The 16,723-nt window shown below is 36.8% G+C and overlaps 1 protein-coding gene and 1 non-coding gene across 4 annotated transcripts in view; one reads left to right on the plus strand and one right to left on the minus strand.

The window, feature by feature from the left end:
• THSD7B (thrombospondin type 1 domain containing 7B) overlaps window positions 1–16,723 on the plus strand; it is a 903,223-nt gene that overhangs the window by 677,264 nt on the left and 209,236 nt on the right. The window lies entirely within an intron of this gene.
• LOC114495807 lies at window positions 6,898–7,002 on the minus strand. Its single transcript, XR_003684478.1, has one exon. It is a non-coding gene; the product is annotated as a U6 spliceosomal RNA (small nuclear RNA).

Here is a 16,723-nt window from a genome sequence, read left to right on the forward strand (position 1 = left end):
ATTGGTACTACTATAAAAGTGATGTGTGTATACACACACACACACACACACACATGCTCATATAAATGTACTAATGCTGGGGGAATGTCAATTACTTATGTCCATCAATATAATTACTGGTCTCATCATACACTCCAAAAAATGGTTTCCTATTTTTCTTTCACCTAAGTCATTATTCTAATTTTCTGGGGGGGTTTCATTCTTGCCAGTGTTTCCACAGCTCTTTGTGTCTCTTCTGAACTATTTCTCTACCTGTTTCCCAAAGAGTCAAAGCTGTTTTCAGAAATGGAAACCTGAAAGATACCCTTCCATAGACATGTCTAGTTAAAGTGCCATCCTAAGCAATTAAAGTTGATTTGAGTATTTCAGCTGACTTTACCCATACAGCAGAGCCTCTAAGATTTAGTTAGAATTGTAATAAAGAACTAATTTTTCTCCCACAATTGCATACTGGTAATTAGACTAAGGCCAATATATATATTTTTAATCTAGTTGAATAGGTGGAGAACAAGAAAATGATAGTTTAAATCCTTTATTCTAAAAAAAAGTGCTTTATTCATAGAGAGGTGCAGTGTGTCTTCTATGGGCATGTAGAGTCTTTATTCTCCAACACTGCTTTACTAGAATAGTTACATAGGCTTCTATTACTAATTCTAGTATATTAATTTCTGTCCTGTTAACTCCATTTTGGTTAGACTTTCTGTATGGGTTATTTATTGGGAGAGACATTCATGCATCTGTTTTTAATTAGTTTGAATAGCATATCTAGTTCTATCTGGGTTTAGGTATCATTTGTCAGTTCAAGACCAACATCTCTACCTATTTTTCCCTGTTTTAACAAATGACACATAGCTCATTGACAACAAAAACTTATCATTCAAAAATACTTAAGTTCTAAGACAGGCCAGAGTGTGATGTGTCTTTTATTTTGAAGTTATGTAGTAAAATAAGGACCCAGTTTTCCCCTCAAAGCAGATGTAAACCTATTGGGAAAGACAAGGCAGAGGATCATAAAATCAGCATAAAGTTTGCAGAAAAGCTCCACAAGTATAGTAGCTTGATGAAGGGAATGTTAATGAAAATTAATGAAAAGATTTGATTAATGAAAATAGGAGAGAGTTAATCAGAGCAGAAATAATCTTTCTCAGATTAGCCTTACTTCAAAGAAAGGAATAATACAGGTTTTTGGTCAGAAGGCTTTCAGGTAAATACTCAATGTGAAAAATATTTGACCCCCCATAGGCATTTTCTAAGCTTTTAAAATGGAAAGTAATTACTAAAAATTTATAACTATAAATAGTGTATGGAATTCTTATATCTTTCTTTATTCTTAAGGAATAAAAGAACTTTATTTGAGCATAGACTTTAAGACACTATTTTCAGTATGCGAAGGTAAAGGTACAGAAATGTGTCTATCAAATTAGAAAGTGTGAATAAGATAAATATACTTGTAAGCCTGTTTTGACTTAAAGGAAACTTGTTCTAAACATGTCACTGACATATAAAGCTTATAACCTTAAGAAGTAGTACATATAAAAAAACCCCAAGTTCAATAATAATTTAGATAAATTCCGTAAATTTAAATTAAGTTCAGGTGGGCCTTTCTGCAGATGTTTCTCTTAAGTTCAAGAGAGGCAGTATAGGATTCCAAAGACAATTGTTTGTTGTGGTGCTCAGAAATGAATCCTGAGATTTAATGACCCAGGAATTGAATTTAGTATGGCCTATATTCTAATGAAAAGAGGTTTCAGATATCCAGTATGTATATGGCTTAGTTAAACTTGAATCAAAAACTTCACCCCAGTCCATACTTTATGTTTTATGATTACAGCAATAAGTAAGAAGCACTCCCTCTCACTTGTAAATCTGTGAATGGCATGGGAAAATACTAGTGTGAAAAGTCCTAGATTTAAAAAAAAAAAAAACACCCTCCTTAGAGCAATTTTTTCTAAAGCAAGTACATACATGCTATTAGTGTATTTGCAGGAAGCTATCTGTGGTAACTCCATTGAATATTTGCTCTTGCCATGGGAGAAACCCCTGTGTGTTATGTTTACATAGAATTTTATAGAAGTTATCCACATTTTTTAATTCATTTGAAAATAAATGAGGTTGTCAGGAATTTTCATTATTTAGGAAATATCCCCAAGCTTCTCTTATTAATGGTGATTCTTCTTTAGGAGAGGCCGCTATTTGTTTTTCCAAGCTGGAAATATGGTCTAGTTAGAGGTGCACCCACTTGAGGCTCTTTTGTAAAGTTCAATTTTACTTCTGGCTTTAGGATATTTGTCTTCTTTCCAATTGGTTTTTATGTTCAGATATAGTTTCCTATTCTTGGACCATATTAATACTCTATCATCCATTCACCTAATAAAGACCTTAAAAATATATAACCAAATTAATCAGTAAAAGAGACATATATCTTCAGTATCTGTGCATGAGGAAAATTCAATATAGGTCAGATTGAGCCAAACATGCTGTTTATAAAAAAAAATTAAACTATCTCACATGTATGTATTGCCTATTATGCATATGCCTATGTAAATGTTAGTATACCTGCATATGCCTATTCATTCTCCTCTTTATTTTTCTGTAGGTCTTTTTGAGGGCAAGGGCTGTCTTCCTCCTTTTATAACGCATTCAAGCCTATTCATTGGATGCTTTATTTGAAAAGAAGCCTTCTCTCTGATTTGTGGGTAGATAGTTCCATAGAAAGACAAAATATATTAGAACTCTGGTCTCTTATGCTGTGATTTTTCATTTGAATTCTCAAAAACATGAGCTCTTCTAGAGGAAAGAAAAAGAACCTCCAAATTATTATTGCCCGGAGTCTTTCAAGACTTGACTGAAAAATCCTGGGTGTTTGGATACCCATTGAAATCTAACTCAGTGATATAAATGGAAAGGTTGGTATTATGTAATGTACACACAGCTCATAAACTGTTGTGAATCTGTGAGTGAAATCAATATTTACGATATCTCATAAAAAGCCTTCCTTTTAAACCAAAACCTATCAACGTAATAGCTCTTTCTCTAGAAGTGCCAAAATGACAGCAATACTTGAGTAGCTTTCTGCTAAGTATATTTGTGATGCTAAATAGCTCCAACATGCAGTTTACCCAGAGCTCCTAAGTGGAAAACTTCTAAATAGTTGAATGGAGTATCAGATCAGTTGACTGATACCTTTGACACTACTGTGCATAATAAGAGATATAATACATTTTAATTTGTTACAGTCTATAATATGTTGGGTGGATTTAAGTGCACTTGTACTATATATTTTTATGATTTTTTTCTTTTGGAGTTTGCTTAATAGAAGATTAAATATGGGGACATTAAAGTTTCATTGGACTTAACATTTCCCTTTATGAGTCCTTCACACAATGAAAGACAAGCCAGTTCCAAAAAATTATATTGTGTTTATATGTTGCAAATCTTGTTTTCACAGAGTATGAATAAAAATCTTAGACTGAGATTTGTTACCTGTGCTTTTAAAACTGCATGGTATCTATGTAAATGCACTTTTGAAAGGCTTTTTATTATGCTTGCAACAGACTGAAAGGATACAAATTAAATATGTACGAACGCTAGAAACAATTGTTATTTTAAAGGTGTATCTTCTCCCCAGAGAAGAGTGGCCTAAATTTGGAAATGATGAATATGATGCATTTTATTTTTCATTGCATTTTATTTTTCATAGCAGGGTAATAATGTTTTAAAGAATATCTTCTTTTCCCCTCAAATACATACAGGTATATTTTAGCATGGGCATTTCTTTCTTAGAAGGAGACTTCTGGATGAGAAAGAGTTTCTATAGAGAGATAGTTTTTACTCATTTTAGTACTGCTTCATTAATTATTAGCAGCATGTTAGGATATAGAAATAGGATAACTGTCATTCTGCCTGAATGTGTATTTACCCAGGAAAATGTGGCAACACTTAAGGTTTAATTCAATTTAACCAATTTTGGCATCCTCTTTTCAACTAGGCAGACTCACATTTACACTAACTTAATCCAAATCATTCCTGGCATAGACCTGATCACTTTGGAGTTAGTAGTTGGCAGGAGCCCCAGACTGTAATGGAGCAAGAAGTCTTCTTCTTGAGCATTAATATGGAAGGCAGCCCAAGCTTATCGATGATTAAGTACATTCAGGTGTCCTGTTCCTGCATGGGTAGGGGTAGAGACTTGTTCTACCTTTTCTTTAAGTACGAAATATCATGTCATAGAATTTAGGGATGCAGAGTGATTTATTCTTAGGGTTAAGATAATGTAATGGGGCACATACTCCTAAAACATTTTACCATTTCCCAGCACAGTAATTATTATCCCAAGGCCCCAGTATACTATCCCCACATCTCAGAGGTGGCATGGAGTGGCTCCTAAGGGCTAGTGTTCTTCCATTTGTATCTTTTATGCTTGTCTGCCAACTCAAGCGTGCTGCTCTCAAGTTGTGACATTGTACTAATTGAGCTGAGCAGAGCTCAGAGGAGAGGCAATTTTTCTTTTTTGTTCTTGCCCTATCACCATCTCTAAGAAAAATGTTGTTTTTCTTCTTAAGAGATTCCTCTCCCACACATTTGTGTTCACACATATTCTGATCTTGATCATTTTGAAAGGATATCCCTCAGACTTGTTAAAATCTTTTGAAACTTGAATCATTTTTCTTGACAGCTGTCAAAATCATTCATGAGATGCAATCTTCCTATACCTGTTGTCCATTCTGTTTTGCATTTCATTGTTTTTAAATACAAGGTATTGCTACTCTAAATGTATTGAAACTTGCTTTTAATGGTTATTCAAGATATTCTATGCACTTCTAGAATGTTCTGTACTAGATTGGCTTGGCAAATGTCACAAATGCTGTTTCTAAGCATGGTTCCCAGGATTGACTGGGCTGGAGATAGCTGTCTAATTATGAAGCAGGCACATTTTTTCATATTTTGTCTTTCGGATTTTCTCAACATGCTTGCATATCTAATATTATTCTTAGGACCTGAACTCTTGAACTCCTGAAATAGTACATTAGATAACATCAGCTTTAGCATAAAAATCACATCATTTGTGTTTGCAATTTCAAAAAACTGTCTTCTTAATCAAGTACTTCAAGTAGAAATTCTCAAGTATTTTTCTCGAAAAAATATCGCAGAACCTACTTTTCATATCTTTGCTAAATCATCCTGTCATTTAAACTTTCAATACAGACTGGAAATGTCCCTCCTTCTTTAGTGCCTTGAAAGAATACGAATCTGACTTTAACCACAAACATTTGGTTATACTAAACATTGTTGTTGGAAAGTTAAATGGTGAACTGGTTGGAGTATAGCATCTTCTTTAAAAAAAAAAACTTGTTTAAGATGTATTTAAAAGACTCTAAAAGACATGCTAATTCTCTTTTATAACTGAGCTAATTAACAATATTGTAACATTTTGTAAGTTTAAGGTGTACACTGTGTTGGTTTGATATGTTTATATATTATAATGTGATTATCACCTTAGCATTCTCTAACACATCTTTCAGGTCACATACCATCACTTCTTTTTTGTGGTGAGAACAATTACGATCTGTCTCTCAGTCCCTTTGAAGTTTATAGTAAGGTAACATTGACTATAATCACTATGCTGTGCATTAGATTCCCAGGACAAATTTATCTATCAGATGCAAATTACCCTTTAGATTTTCCATTTTTTTCTGTATTAAATCACCAGAAAGCAAATAACTTAGATCCTGACTACATCCTATGATAGATCCGTGCAGAAAAGCATTTGTTGAATACTGATTTATATTTTCTACATGGCCTGAGTCAAGACAGAAATAGTCTCTCTGAGAAGCTTGCCTAAATTTTTTGAAATCCGCAATTTATTTTTTCAAACCCTTTATTGATCATAAGAACAGAAAAATCACTGTCATCTGGGGGAAAGTCAATAATAGCAGTTTTCCCAGGTCCCTGCTCTGCAGTCTGTGATCAGTATATTTCCAGGGGATCCATGAATGTATATTTGTTAAAAAAGGTTGTTTTTGCGGGTTCTTCTGATTAGGCAAGTGGTGAACACTACCAGAATGAAGATTCTTGGCACTGAGGCTGCCATTTCTTCTGAGTTTAGGTTTGGAAAAGATTTTCTCTTTGGTTGACTTAGCCTTCCCTTTCCAATCTAAACAATGGACACAACCACAGTTTGCCACCCAAAGGCAAATCTGGCCAGACTCCCATTTCACAGAGGACTCTAAGACATGCAGGGATGTGCCTACTGGCCCAGCTTCACCCACTGATGAATATAAGGGGTTAAGAGTCAGTCAGGTCTGAGGTCAAATGCTGCCCTGCCATCTTCAGGCCTGAGGTCAAATGCTGCCCTGCCATTTACTATCTGTGGGAACATGAGGAAATTATTTAACCTTCCCAAGTCTCAGTTTTATAACCTGTCAAATGGGTATAACAATGGTAACTACCTCATGAGATTATTGTATTGATATGAAATAAAATAAATATAAATTTCCTACCTCATTGCTTAGCATATAATAAGTGCTTGATACACGTTAAGCAGGATTATTTTCCCTTGGTCTCTGATACACAATTTGTTTCAAATTCAGTTTGCTTTCACCTATACCATATTGCCTTTTAGAACTACCATATTTTTCAGACCCTAAGATGCACCTAGATTTTAGAGGAGGAAAATAGGGAAAAAAATTTTGAAGCAAAAAATGTGATAAAATATTTAATAACATAAGTAACATAATTTTTCGCCAATGTAAATGTAAACAGAACTCAACAGCAGCATTAACAACCATTATTCCTCCCAAATCTGGCGGGGAAAGGTGCATCTTATAGCCTGAAAAATATGGAAAGTTATGCAGATTGCTTCCCTTTTTACATTTCTCTACTGAAACATTTTCTTTTTTAAATATGGAATGCTTCACAGATTTGTGCATTGTCCTTGCACAGGAGCCATGCTAATCTTACCTACAGCTCCAATTTTAGTACATGTGCTGCCAAAGTGAGCACTCTACCAAAACATTCAAAGACATATAATTTAGTTGTAATAACTCAGCTTAGAGGCATAACAAAAGCTACTGTCACTGCATCCTCTCTGGGAAGTCCGTTTTATTTTATTTCTAAACAACTTGTTCGGGATTGTAGATTTTTTTTCTAGTGGCAAAAAGGAATATAACTTTTTACATACTTATAACTAATTTCCTATGAATTTGTGATTCTTTAGATCTTCATATAAATGTTTTTTTTCTTAAGGAGTGTAACCAAAAGATAAACAAATCATTATAAGTAGAGCTCTATGAATTTTCACAAAATAAACCTTCCCATTCAATTACCACCCCATTAAGAAATAATACAGCCATTTCTCGGTATCCATGGGGGACTGGGTCCAAGACCTTTCTGGGATAGCAAAGCACGTGGATAATCAAATTCCTTATAGAAAATTGCATAGTATTTGCATATAACCTTTCTGTATTTTTTCATATACTTTAAATCATTTCTAGATTACTTATAATACCTAATACAATGTAAATGCTATGCAAATAGTTGTTATGCTATACTTTTTAGAGAAAAATGACAAGAAAAATCTGTACATGTTCAGTACAGGTGCAACCATCCTAGGCCTAACTACATAGTGCATGTCAGCAACAACAGAACTATTTTCCTGGATGTTTTTCATTCTGGTGGTTCATCGGAGCTATGAATGCAATACCTGTGGATAAGGAGGGCAGACTGTCCATTGTCAGTATCTCTGGGGCCTCCTTTGCACTCTGCTTCCTTCCCTACCACTTCCTCTCGCCATGTGGGATTACTTCTCAGACTTCTAACACTATAAATTACTTGTTGCATACAGGAAACTTTACATAAATTGATTTTGTATTTTGTACTCTTTTGTGTCTGCTTTTTCTTCCTTAGCATTTTTTTGGAAGGAAAATCAAATATTTATTTCAAAAATTGAAGATAATAACATAAGGAGATATAACAAAATTAGAGGTACATTAAATAACTAAAGGCATAGTATTGCAAAAAGTACTCTCAAATATGTTGAAAGTTAACGTTACTATTTTAAATATACATAATTTGAACTAGGTTAACCTGTTTTGACAAATAAATACATTTTTTTCCAGATTGCATTTCTTTAATATTTTTTCTTTTTTTATTTTAATCATTGTTAATCAAGTACAGTTTTCTCCCTTTTACTCCCAATCCAGCCCACCCACCCATCCCTTCCGACTTCCGTCCCATTACCACCCTCCCCCTAGTTATTGTCCATGTGTCCTTTAAATTTGATCCTGTAAACCCTTCCCATTCTCCCCTGAAATACCCTCTTCTGTCCCCTGTGGTCACTGTCAGCCTGTCCTCTATTTCAGTGTCTTTGGTTATATTTTGCTTGTTTCTTTGTTTTGTTGATTAGGTTCCTGTTAAAGATGAGATCATATGGTATTTGTGTTTCACTGCCTGGCTTATTTCGCTTAGCATAATGCTTTCCAGCTCCATCCATGCTGTTGCAAACGGTAGGAGCTCCTTCTTTCTTTCTGCTGCATAGAATTCCATTGTGTAAATGTACCATAGTTTTTTGATCCATTCATTTATTGATGGGCATCTAGGTTGCTTCCATCATCTAGCTGCTGTAAATTGTGCTGCTATGAACATTGGGATGCACAGGTTCTTTTGGATTGGTATTTCAGGCTTCTTAGGGTATAATCCCAGCAGTGAAATTTCTGGGTAAAAAGGCAGATCCATTTTTGGTTTTCTGAGGAAGTTCCATACTGTTTTCCATAGTGGTTGTACCAGTCTGCAATCCCACCAATAGTACTCTAGGGTCCCCTTTTCTCCACAACCTCTCCAACACTTGTTTGTTGCATTTGTTGCTTTGTTTATGGTGGCCATTCTGACTGGTGTAAAGTGGTATCTCATTGTGGTTTTAATTTGCATCTCTCTGATAGCTAGCGATACTGAGCATCTTTTCATGCATCTCTGGACCCTCTGTATGTCCTCTTTGGAGAAGTTTCTGCTCAAGTCCTTTGCCCATTTTTTAATTGGGTTGCTTGTCTTCTTAGAGTGGAGTCGTGTAAGTTCTTTATACATTTTGGAGATTAAACCCATGTCTGAGGTATCATTGGCAAATATGTTTTCCCATACGGTTGGTTCTCTTTTTATTTTGATACTGTTTTCTTTAGCTGTGCAGAAGCTTTTTATTTTGATGAGGTCCCATTTGTTTATTCTTTCCTTTATGTCCCTTGCTCTAGGGGACAAGTCAGTAAAAAGGTTTCTGCATGAAATATCTTGAGATTTTTCTACCTATGTTCTCCTCTAGGACTTTAATGGTGTCACAGTTTATATTTAAGTCTTTTATCCACCTTGAATTTATTTTTGTGTAAGGTGTAAGTTGATGCTCAAGTTTCATTTTTTTGCATGTAGCTGTCCAGTTCTCCCAACACCATTTGTTGATGAGGCTATTTTTACTCCATTTTATGTTGCTGCTTCCTTTGTCAAATATTAATTGACCATAGAGACTTGGGTTTATTTCTGGGCTCTCTGTTCTGTTCCACTGGTCCATGTGCCTGTTTTTATGCCAGTACCAGGCTGTTTTGATTACAGTGGCCTTGTAGTATAGTTTAGTGTCAGGTATTGTGATCCCTCCTACTTTGCTCTTCTTTCTCAGAATTGCAGCAGCTATTCGGGGTCATTTATGATTCCATATAAATTTTTGAAGCATTTGTTCTATGTCTGTGAAATAAGCCATTGGTACTTTAATAGGTATTGCATTGAATGTGTAAATTGCTTTGAGTAGTATGGACATTTTGATGATATTAATTCTTCTAATCCATGAACACGGTATATGTTTCCATTTGTTTGTGTCTTCCTTGATTTCTTTCCTCAGTGTTATGCAGTTTTCTGAATACAGGTCTTTTACCTCTTTGGTTAGGTTTATTCCCAGGTATTTTATTTTTCTTTTTTCTATTTCAAATGGGATTTTTTTCTTGATTTCTGCTTCTGCTGTTTCATTGTTGGTGTACAGAAATGCCTTTGATTTCTGGATATTGACTTTGTATCCTGCTGTTTTGCCAAATTCATTGATTAGGTCAATCAGCTTTTGCCCAAGTCTATAGGATTTTCTATGTACACTATCATATCATCTGCAAACAGTGACAGTTTTGTTTCCTCCTTTCCAATTTGGATGCCTTTCATTTCTTTTTCTTGTTTGGTCACTGTGGCTAAAACTTCCAGTACTATATTGAATAGAAGTGGTGAAAGTGGACAACTTTGTCTTGTTCCTGATCTTAGTGGAAAAGATTTTAGTTTTTGCCCATTGAGTATAACGTTAGCTGTAGGTCTCTCATATATGGCCTTTATTATGTTGAGGAATTCTCCTTCTATTTCCATTCTGCAGAGTGTTTTTATCATAAATGGGATGCAAATATTGTACCATACTTGCATCCCTGGAATGAATCCCACTTGGTCATGGTGTATGATCTTTTTAATGTGTTGTTGGATGCAGTTTGCCAGTATCTTGTTGAGGATTTCAGCGTCAGTGTTCATCAGCAATATTGGCCTGAAGTTTTCTTTCTTTCTTGCGTCTTTATCTGCTTTTGGGATTAGGATGATGTTGGCCTCATAAAAAGAGTTTGGGAGTCTTCCATCTTTTTGGATTCTTTGGAATAGTCTGTGAAGGATAGGGGTCAGCTCTTCCTTCATTGCTTTGTAGAATTCTCCTGTGAAACCATCTGGTCCAGGGCTTTTGTGTGTTGGGAGTTTTTTGATTACTGCTTCAATTTATTTTGCTGTTATTGGTCTGTTCAAGCTTTTTGCTCCTTTTTCATTGAGTTTTGGAAGATTATATTTTTCTAGAAATTTGTCCATTTCACCTAGGTTTTCAAATTTCTTGGCATACAGTTCTTCATAGTAATTTCTTACAATCCTTTGTATTTCTGTGGTATGAGTTGTAATCTCTCCTCTTTCACTTGTGATTGTGTTTATTTGGGTTTTCTCTCTTTTTTTCTTGATGAGTCTGCTTAAATGCTGGTCGATTTTGTTTACCTTTTCAAAGAACCAGCTCTTGGATTCATTGATCCTTAGAATTGTGCTTAGAGTCTCTGTGTCATTTAATTCTGCTCTGATCTTGGTTATTTCCTTCCTTCTGCTTGCTCTGGGCTGTCTTTCTTGTTGTCCCTCGAGTTCTTGTAGACGTAGAGTTAGGTTGTTTGTTTGAAATGTTTCTAACTTTTTTAGGTAGGCCTGTATCACTAGATCTTCCCTCTCAGGACTGCCTTGGCTGTGTCCCATAAGTTTTGAGTTGTTGTGAGTTCATTTTCATTTGTTTTCAGAAACCTTTTGATTTCTTCCCTAATTTCATTATTGACCCATTCACTGTTTAATAGCATGCTAGTTAATCTCCATGATTTTGAGTGTTTTGGGGTTTTTTTCCTTGGGGTTGGTTTCTAGCTTCAGTCCCTTGTGATCTGAGAAAATGCTCGGTATGATTTCAATTTTCTTGAAATTGTTGAGGCTTGTTTTGTGTCCTATCATGTGGTCTATCTTTGAAAATGTTCCGTGTACACTTGAAAAGAATGTGTGTTTAAGCTTCTTTGGGATGGAGGGCTCTGTATATATGAGTAAAGTCCATTTCATCAAGGGTATTGTTCAATGCCACAATATCTTTGTTGATATTTTGTTTGGAAGATCTGTCCATTTTTGACAGTAGGGTGTTAAAAATCCCCTACTATAATTGTGTTGCTGTCCATATCTTTCTTAAAGTCCTCTAAGATTTTCTTTATGTATAATGGTGCTCCTATGTTGGGTGCATATATATTTACAATATGTGTGTCTTCTTGGTGGATTCTTCCCTTGAGTATTATGAAATGACCTTCTGGGTCTCTCTTTATGGCCCTTTTTTAGAAGTCTATTTTGTCTGATATGAGTATTGCTACCCTGGCTTTTTTTCTCTGTCCATTTGCTTGGAAAATTTGTTTCCAGCCCTTCACTTTCAGCCTGTGCAGGTCTTTTATCCTGAGGTGGGTCTCTTGTAGGCAGCATATGTGTGGGTCATTTTTTCTTATCCATTCAGTGATTCTATGTCTTTTGATTGGAACATTTAATCCATTTACGTTTAAGGTTATTTTTGATAGGTACTTACTTATTGCCATTTATGTACATGTGTTCCTCTCTCTCTTTTCCTTCCTTTCCTTAAAGCAGTCCCTTTAGCATCTCTTGCACAGCTGGTTTGGTGGAGGTGTATTCTTTTAGAATTCTTTTGTCTGAGAAGCTTCGTATTTGGCCTTCGATCTTGATTGAGAGCCTTGCTGGGTAAAGTAGCCTTGGTTGCAGGCCTCTGGTTCTCATTACTTGGAATATTTCTTGCCATTCTCTTCTGGCTTGGAATGTTTCCATTGAGAAGTCAGCTGTTAGCCTTATTGGGGCTCCCTTGTATGTTACTTCCTGTTTTTCCCTTGCTGCCTTTAATATTCTCTCTTTGTCTTGAAATTTTGCCATTTTAATTATGTGTCTTGAAGTGGGCCTCTTTGGGTTCCTCTTGATTGGGAGTCTCTGTGTTTCCTAGATTTGTGTGACTTTTTCTCTCATCAAATTAGTGAATTTTTCCTTCATTACTTTTTCAAATAGGTTTTCTACCCCTTGCTCTTCTTCTTCTCTTTCTGGTATCCCTATTATATGGATATTATTACATTTCATATTGTCTTGCATTTCTCTTAATCCCTCTTCATTCTTTCTGAGCCTCTTTTCCTTTTCTTGATCTTTCTGAGTGTTTTTTTCTACTTTGTCCTCCAATTCGCTAATCCAGTCTTCTGCTTCATCAATCCTGCCTTTCATTCCTTCTACTGTGTTCTTCACTTCAGAAATTGTATTCTTCATGTCCTCTTGACCCTTCTTGAGAGTTTCTATTTCCTTTTTCATGCTGATACAGTTTTCAGTGAGATCGTTGTAGCTTCCCTCTAGTTTCTGGTAGCTCATTGTGAGCTCACTGAGTTTCCCAATAATCATGTCTTTGAACTCAGTATCTGATAGTTGAGTTGCCTCTATTTCATTTAGCATTCTTTCTGAGGCTTCCTCCTTTCCTTTCATTTGGGGATGAATTCCCAAATTCTTTGGGAGTTCAAAGAATTTGTCTTTGTCTTCTCAGTGTTCATGAGACTCTTCTTGTTAGCCTCTGTTTCTTAAATTGATCTGTTCTTGTTCCCAGAGATTATGGTGTGAACTTCTGTGGTAGAATACCTGAGATTCAGTGGTGCAGTATCCTTCATGTATCCTGGTATTCACAGCTTCCCCCTACTCTTTTTTTGTGATCAGTTGGAGGAGTAAGGCAAAATGGTTTAAGACAGCAAGACAGTATTCTATGATATTTACAGTAGCAGCCAGTAGAGAAGAGATGGGATATCCTTTGGCTACTTATAATGTTAACTGTAATATTCCACCCCACTAGCCATGTTTTAGAAAGGATGAAAAGAAGATAAGACTCTTATTGAGGATGAAAGGATTGTTATTTGGATCTAGAAAGCTGTGAGGCTGTGGGAGGTCAGATTCTGAGGTAGGGTGGGAATAAAGATTAGTAAATAGGAGTAGTGTGTAGAAGAATAGAGACAACCCCCACAATAATATAGTTCAGGAAATTGTGAAGTGGGCTGAGATCAGGGAGGGGTGTTTTGTAGTATTTACAATTGTATGAACTAGGTCTTATTTACAATAATATTAAAGCAGCAATCATGTGGCAGAATCTATGAGATCTAGATAACAAGAATAAGGAGTATAGAACCTTGAGAGGTGTACTAATGGAACAGAAATGAAGGACAGCAAATTATCAACACACTGTGACTCACATAACAGGGGGGAACCTATCAGATGACAGTATAACCAGCCAAGCAAAGAAGATTATAAAGAAAGAAAAATAATACCAAAACACTATTAAAATAAAAAATGTCATAAAAGTGGGAAAAAGATAATACAAATTTGCAGAAACTTGCAGGCTGAAAAAGGGGGGAAAAAGCAGAAGATGGAATGCAGGAGAGATAAATTTGGAGTGTAAAGAATAATACTAGGATAAAGGAAGAGAAGAAGGAATTGAGATATATAAAAATAATAAGAATTAAAAAATAAAAAGTCACTTAAAAAACAAGATAAAATCAAACAATCAAACAATAGCAGCCAAAAAAAAAAAAACCCAAAACAAAACAAAAACAAAAAAAACTCTTGTTGGTTTCTAACTGGCCAAACCAGTTTTTCTGGTCTTGTTGCCTTCAGCAGGCTGAGGGGCATTTGGAATGCTTTTCACTCCTCCCAGTCAAAACTGAGTCAGTCTCTTTACCCTCCCCAGGGCTATCAGCATGCTCTCCCCAGAACCAATCTGGTGTGGGTATGGGCGCTCCCAAGCATGCTCTCCAGAGCTCACTGCCACAGTCTCCCCGGCTCCAGGACCCCGCAGAGCTCCTGCGTCTTTTCTGGGTTCACAGCACAAGCTCCGGGAATCACAAGGGGTTGATCCCTTCCCCAAATTTCACCATGGTAGGCTCTATGTTCTCAGAAAGAATCCGCATCATTTCTGGATTCACTATGCAAGCTCCAGGGATCTCAAAGGGGCATGCACTTCCACCAATTTCCCTGCTGCGGGTTTCAGGAACCCGAGAAGCACTGCGTCCTTTCCAGGTTCACAGCACAAGAGTCGGGAATCCCAAAGGGGCACAAGCTCTCCCGAGTTCACCACCGCAGGCTTCAGAAACCCTCCAACACCCGTGCCCTTTCCTTGTTCAGGGCTGTGGGGTCTCGGTCTTCCACAGAACCACACTCTCACCAGGTTGGGGGTGCAGGTGCATAGCTAAGCCTCCCTTGGTCATGCAGGCTGGGGGCACTCACCCTTCCCTTGGCTATGCGTGGGTGCTTGCAGCCCCTGTGTGACTGTCTCCCAGTCTAACTCCCCTCTCCGTGCCTTTCAGCAATAAGGCCTCTCCTGGTGTTGCTCCATCCCACTGTCCAGGGAGGGAGCAGCGACTCCGCTCTCCCAGGTGCCCTGAGGCAGACCCGGGAGCACTGGGCCTGGGGGCTGCCACCTCCCTGGTTCCCGCGCTAATCCCTGGGTCCTTATTATCTGGAAACAGTCTCCTTACCGTCTAGTTTTTCAATGTCTGCTATAATTTTTGATGTCCTGTTTCATAAATGTTGTAATAACCTAGGCTCCTTGCTCTGTTCCTCCAAAGATCTGCGAGTTTCTCTCCCCTGCATAGAGGAAGGGGGTTACGCTCCCTCCAACAAAGCCACCATCTTCCTTAATCCTTAGCATTTTTGTGACTTATTCGTGCTGTGATATGTAGCAATATGTTGTTCATTTTTATTGCTTTATGTAATGTCCATGTTTATTTTTCATTATTTTGTTGCATATGCCATAATTTATCAATATATATCATTGATGGATGGGTATTTGGGTTTTTTTTTTCCAGTTTGGCCTATTACAAATGACACAGCTATGACCTTCTTGCACATTTCTTTGGTGCTCAGATGTGTGCATTTCTGTTGGGTACATACCTAAGACTAGAATTTCTAGCTCATAGGATAGGCATATATTCAACTTAAGTAGATGATTGGCACTTCATTTTAACTTGTAAGTTATCACAGGTCTTCCTATACACAGATAATATATAAATCTAGATAATGACAGCATGAAAAGAGGTGTGAAAGCCATGTGGATGCATTAGAGCTTTGCCTCGGCACTTCTCATACACCACATAGTAGTGACTGCTATGGACTCCCAAGCTTTATTATCTCTGTTCCCAAAGAGAACAGGTAAGAGCTCTACCTTCCTGCTGGACTTTGCTCACCTCTCTCCTAACAACCATCATAACCACCATCTCCTTTGTTTCTAATCTCCTCTCCTCCCCTCACTCTGTTCCTCACACAGAAGTTTCAGGGAACTTTCTAAATCAAAAACCCGTTCATACTTAATGTCTCTCCTGGGTCTCTTCTTACCTTTGGGATGAAGTGCAAACTACACAATGCAGTTTACAAGAAATTTCATGACCTGGTCCCAGCCACATTTCTCTGAGCTCAGAGTCAGCAAGGCCTTTAGGCCAGTGAAGCTACTGCTGAGCCAGAAGGGAGGAGCCCCTTCTTTGTTTCTTTCTCTTTAGCAGTCCCTATACAGGCTTTCTCATAAAGAATTATAATTTCACATTTTCAGGATGATCACATAAATCAGTTGTTTGATGTCCAATTTAGTATCGTTTTACAGAAATTCCTTTCAATTTATAATTCACCAAACTTTCTTTAATGCAATTAGATATTTGGATTTATTCTAATGCCCTTTCTCTGGAAGCTACTTATTAAATTCCCTCTATATTGAATTAAAATCATGTTTCACTGCAATTTAAGTATAAACTCTCCAAGGTAGATTGAAGTTGTTGTTTTCCTTGAAGAGAAATCTCTTTGTCTTAGGTAACTAAGTAAGGGACACTGTGCTTATCATCTGTGCTGAAAGCAGGTATGAAATCAGGTGCAAAGTGTGCTTCCAAAGAATGTTTCAAACAGCAGAAGCATTGTACAAGGCCATCTTCCACCCTAGTAGACACGATCTTGTCACCCTTAGACCTGAAGGTAAGTTAATTTGAGTAGTGTACCCATATTAGAAGTTTGAAATGAGCTGGCCCTCCAATGCACTCACTGTCTTTGAAATAGGGGCCAGCAGGGACCATGTGTCATTAGCCAGAATATCAAGGAGTAAAATTGCTGTTGC

The sequence above is a fragment of the Phyllostomus discolor genome, chromosome 4 (genome assembly GCF_004126475.2).
Source record: "Phyllostomus discolor isolate MPI-MPIP mPhyDis1 chromosome 4, mPhyDis1.pri.v3, whole genome shotgun sequence".
NCBI lineage: Eukaryota > Metazoa > Chordata > Mammalia > Chiroptera > Phyllostomidae > Phyllostomus > Phyllostomus discolor.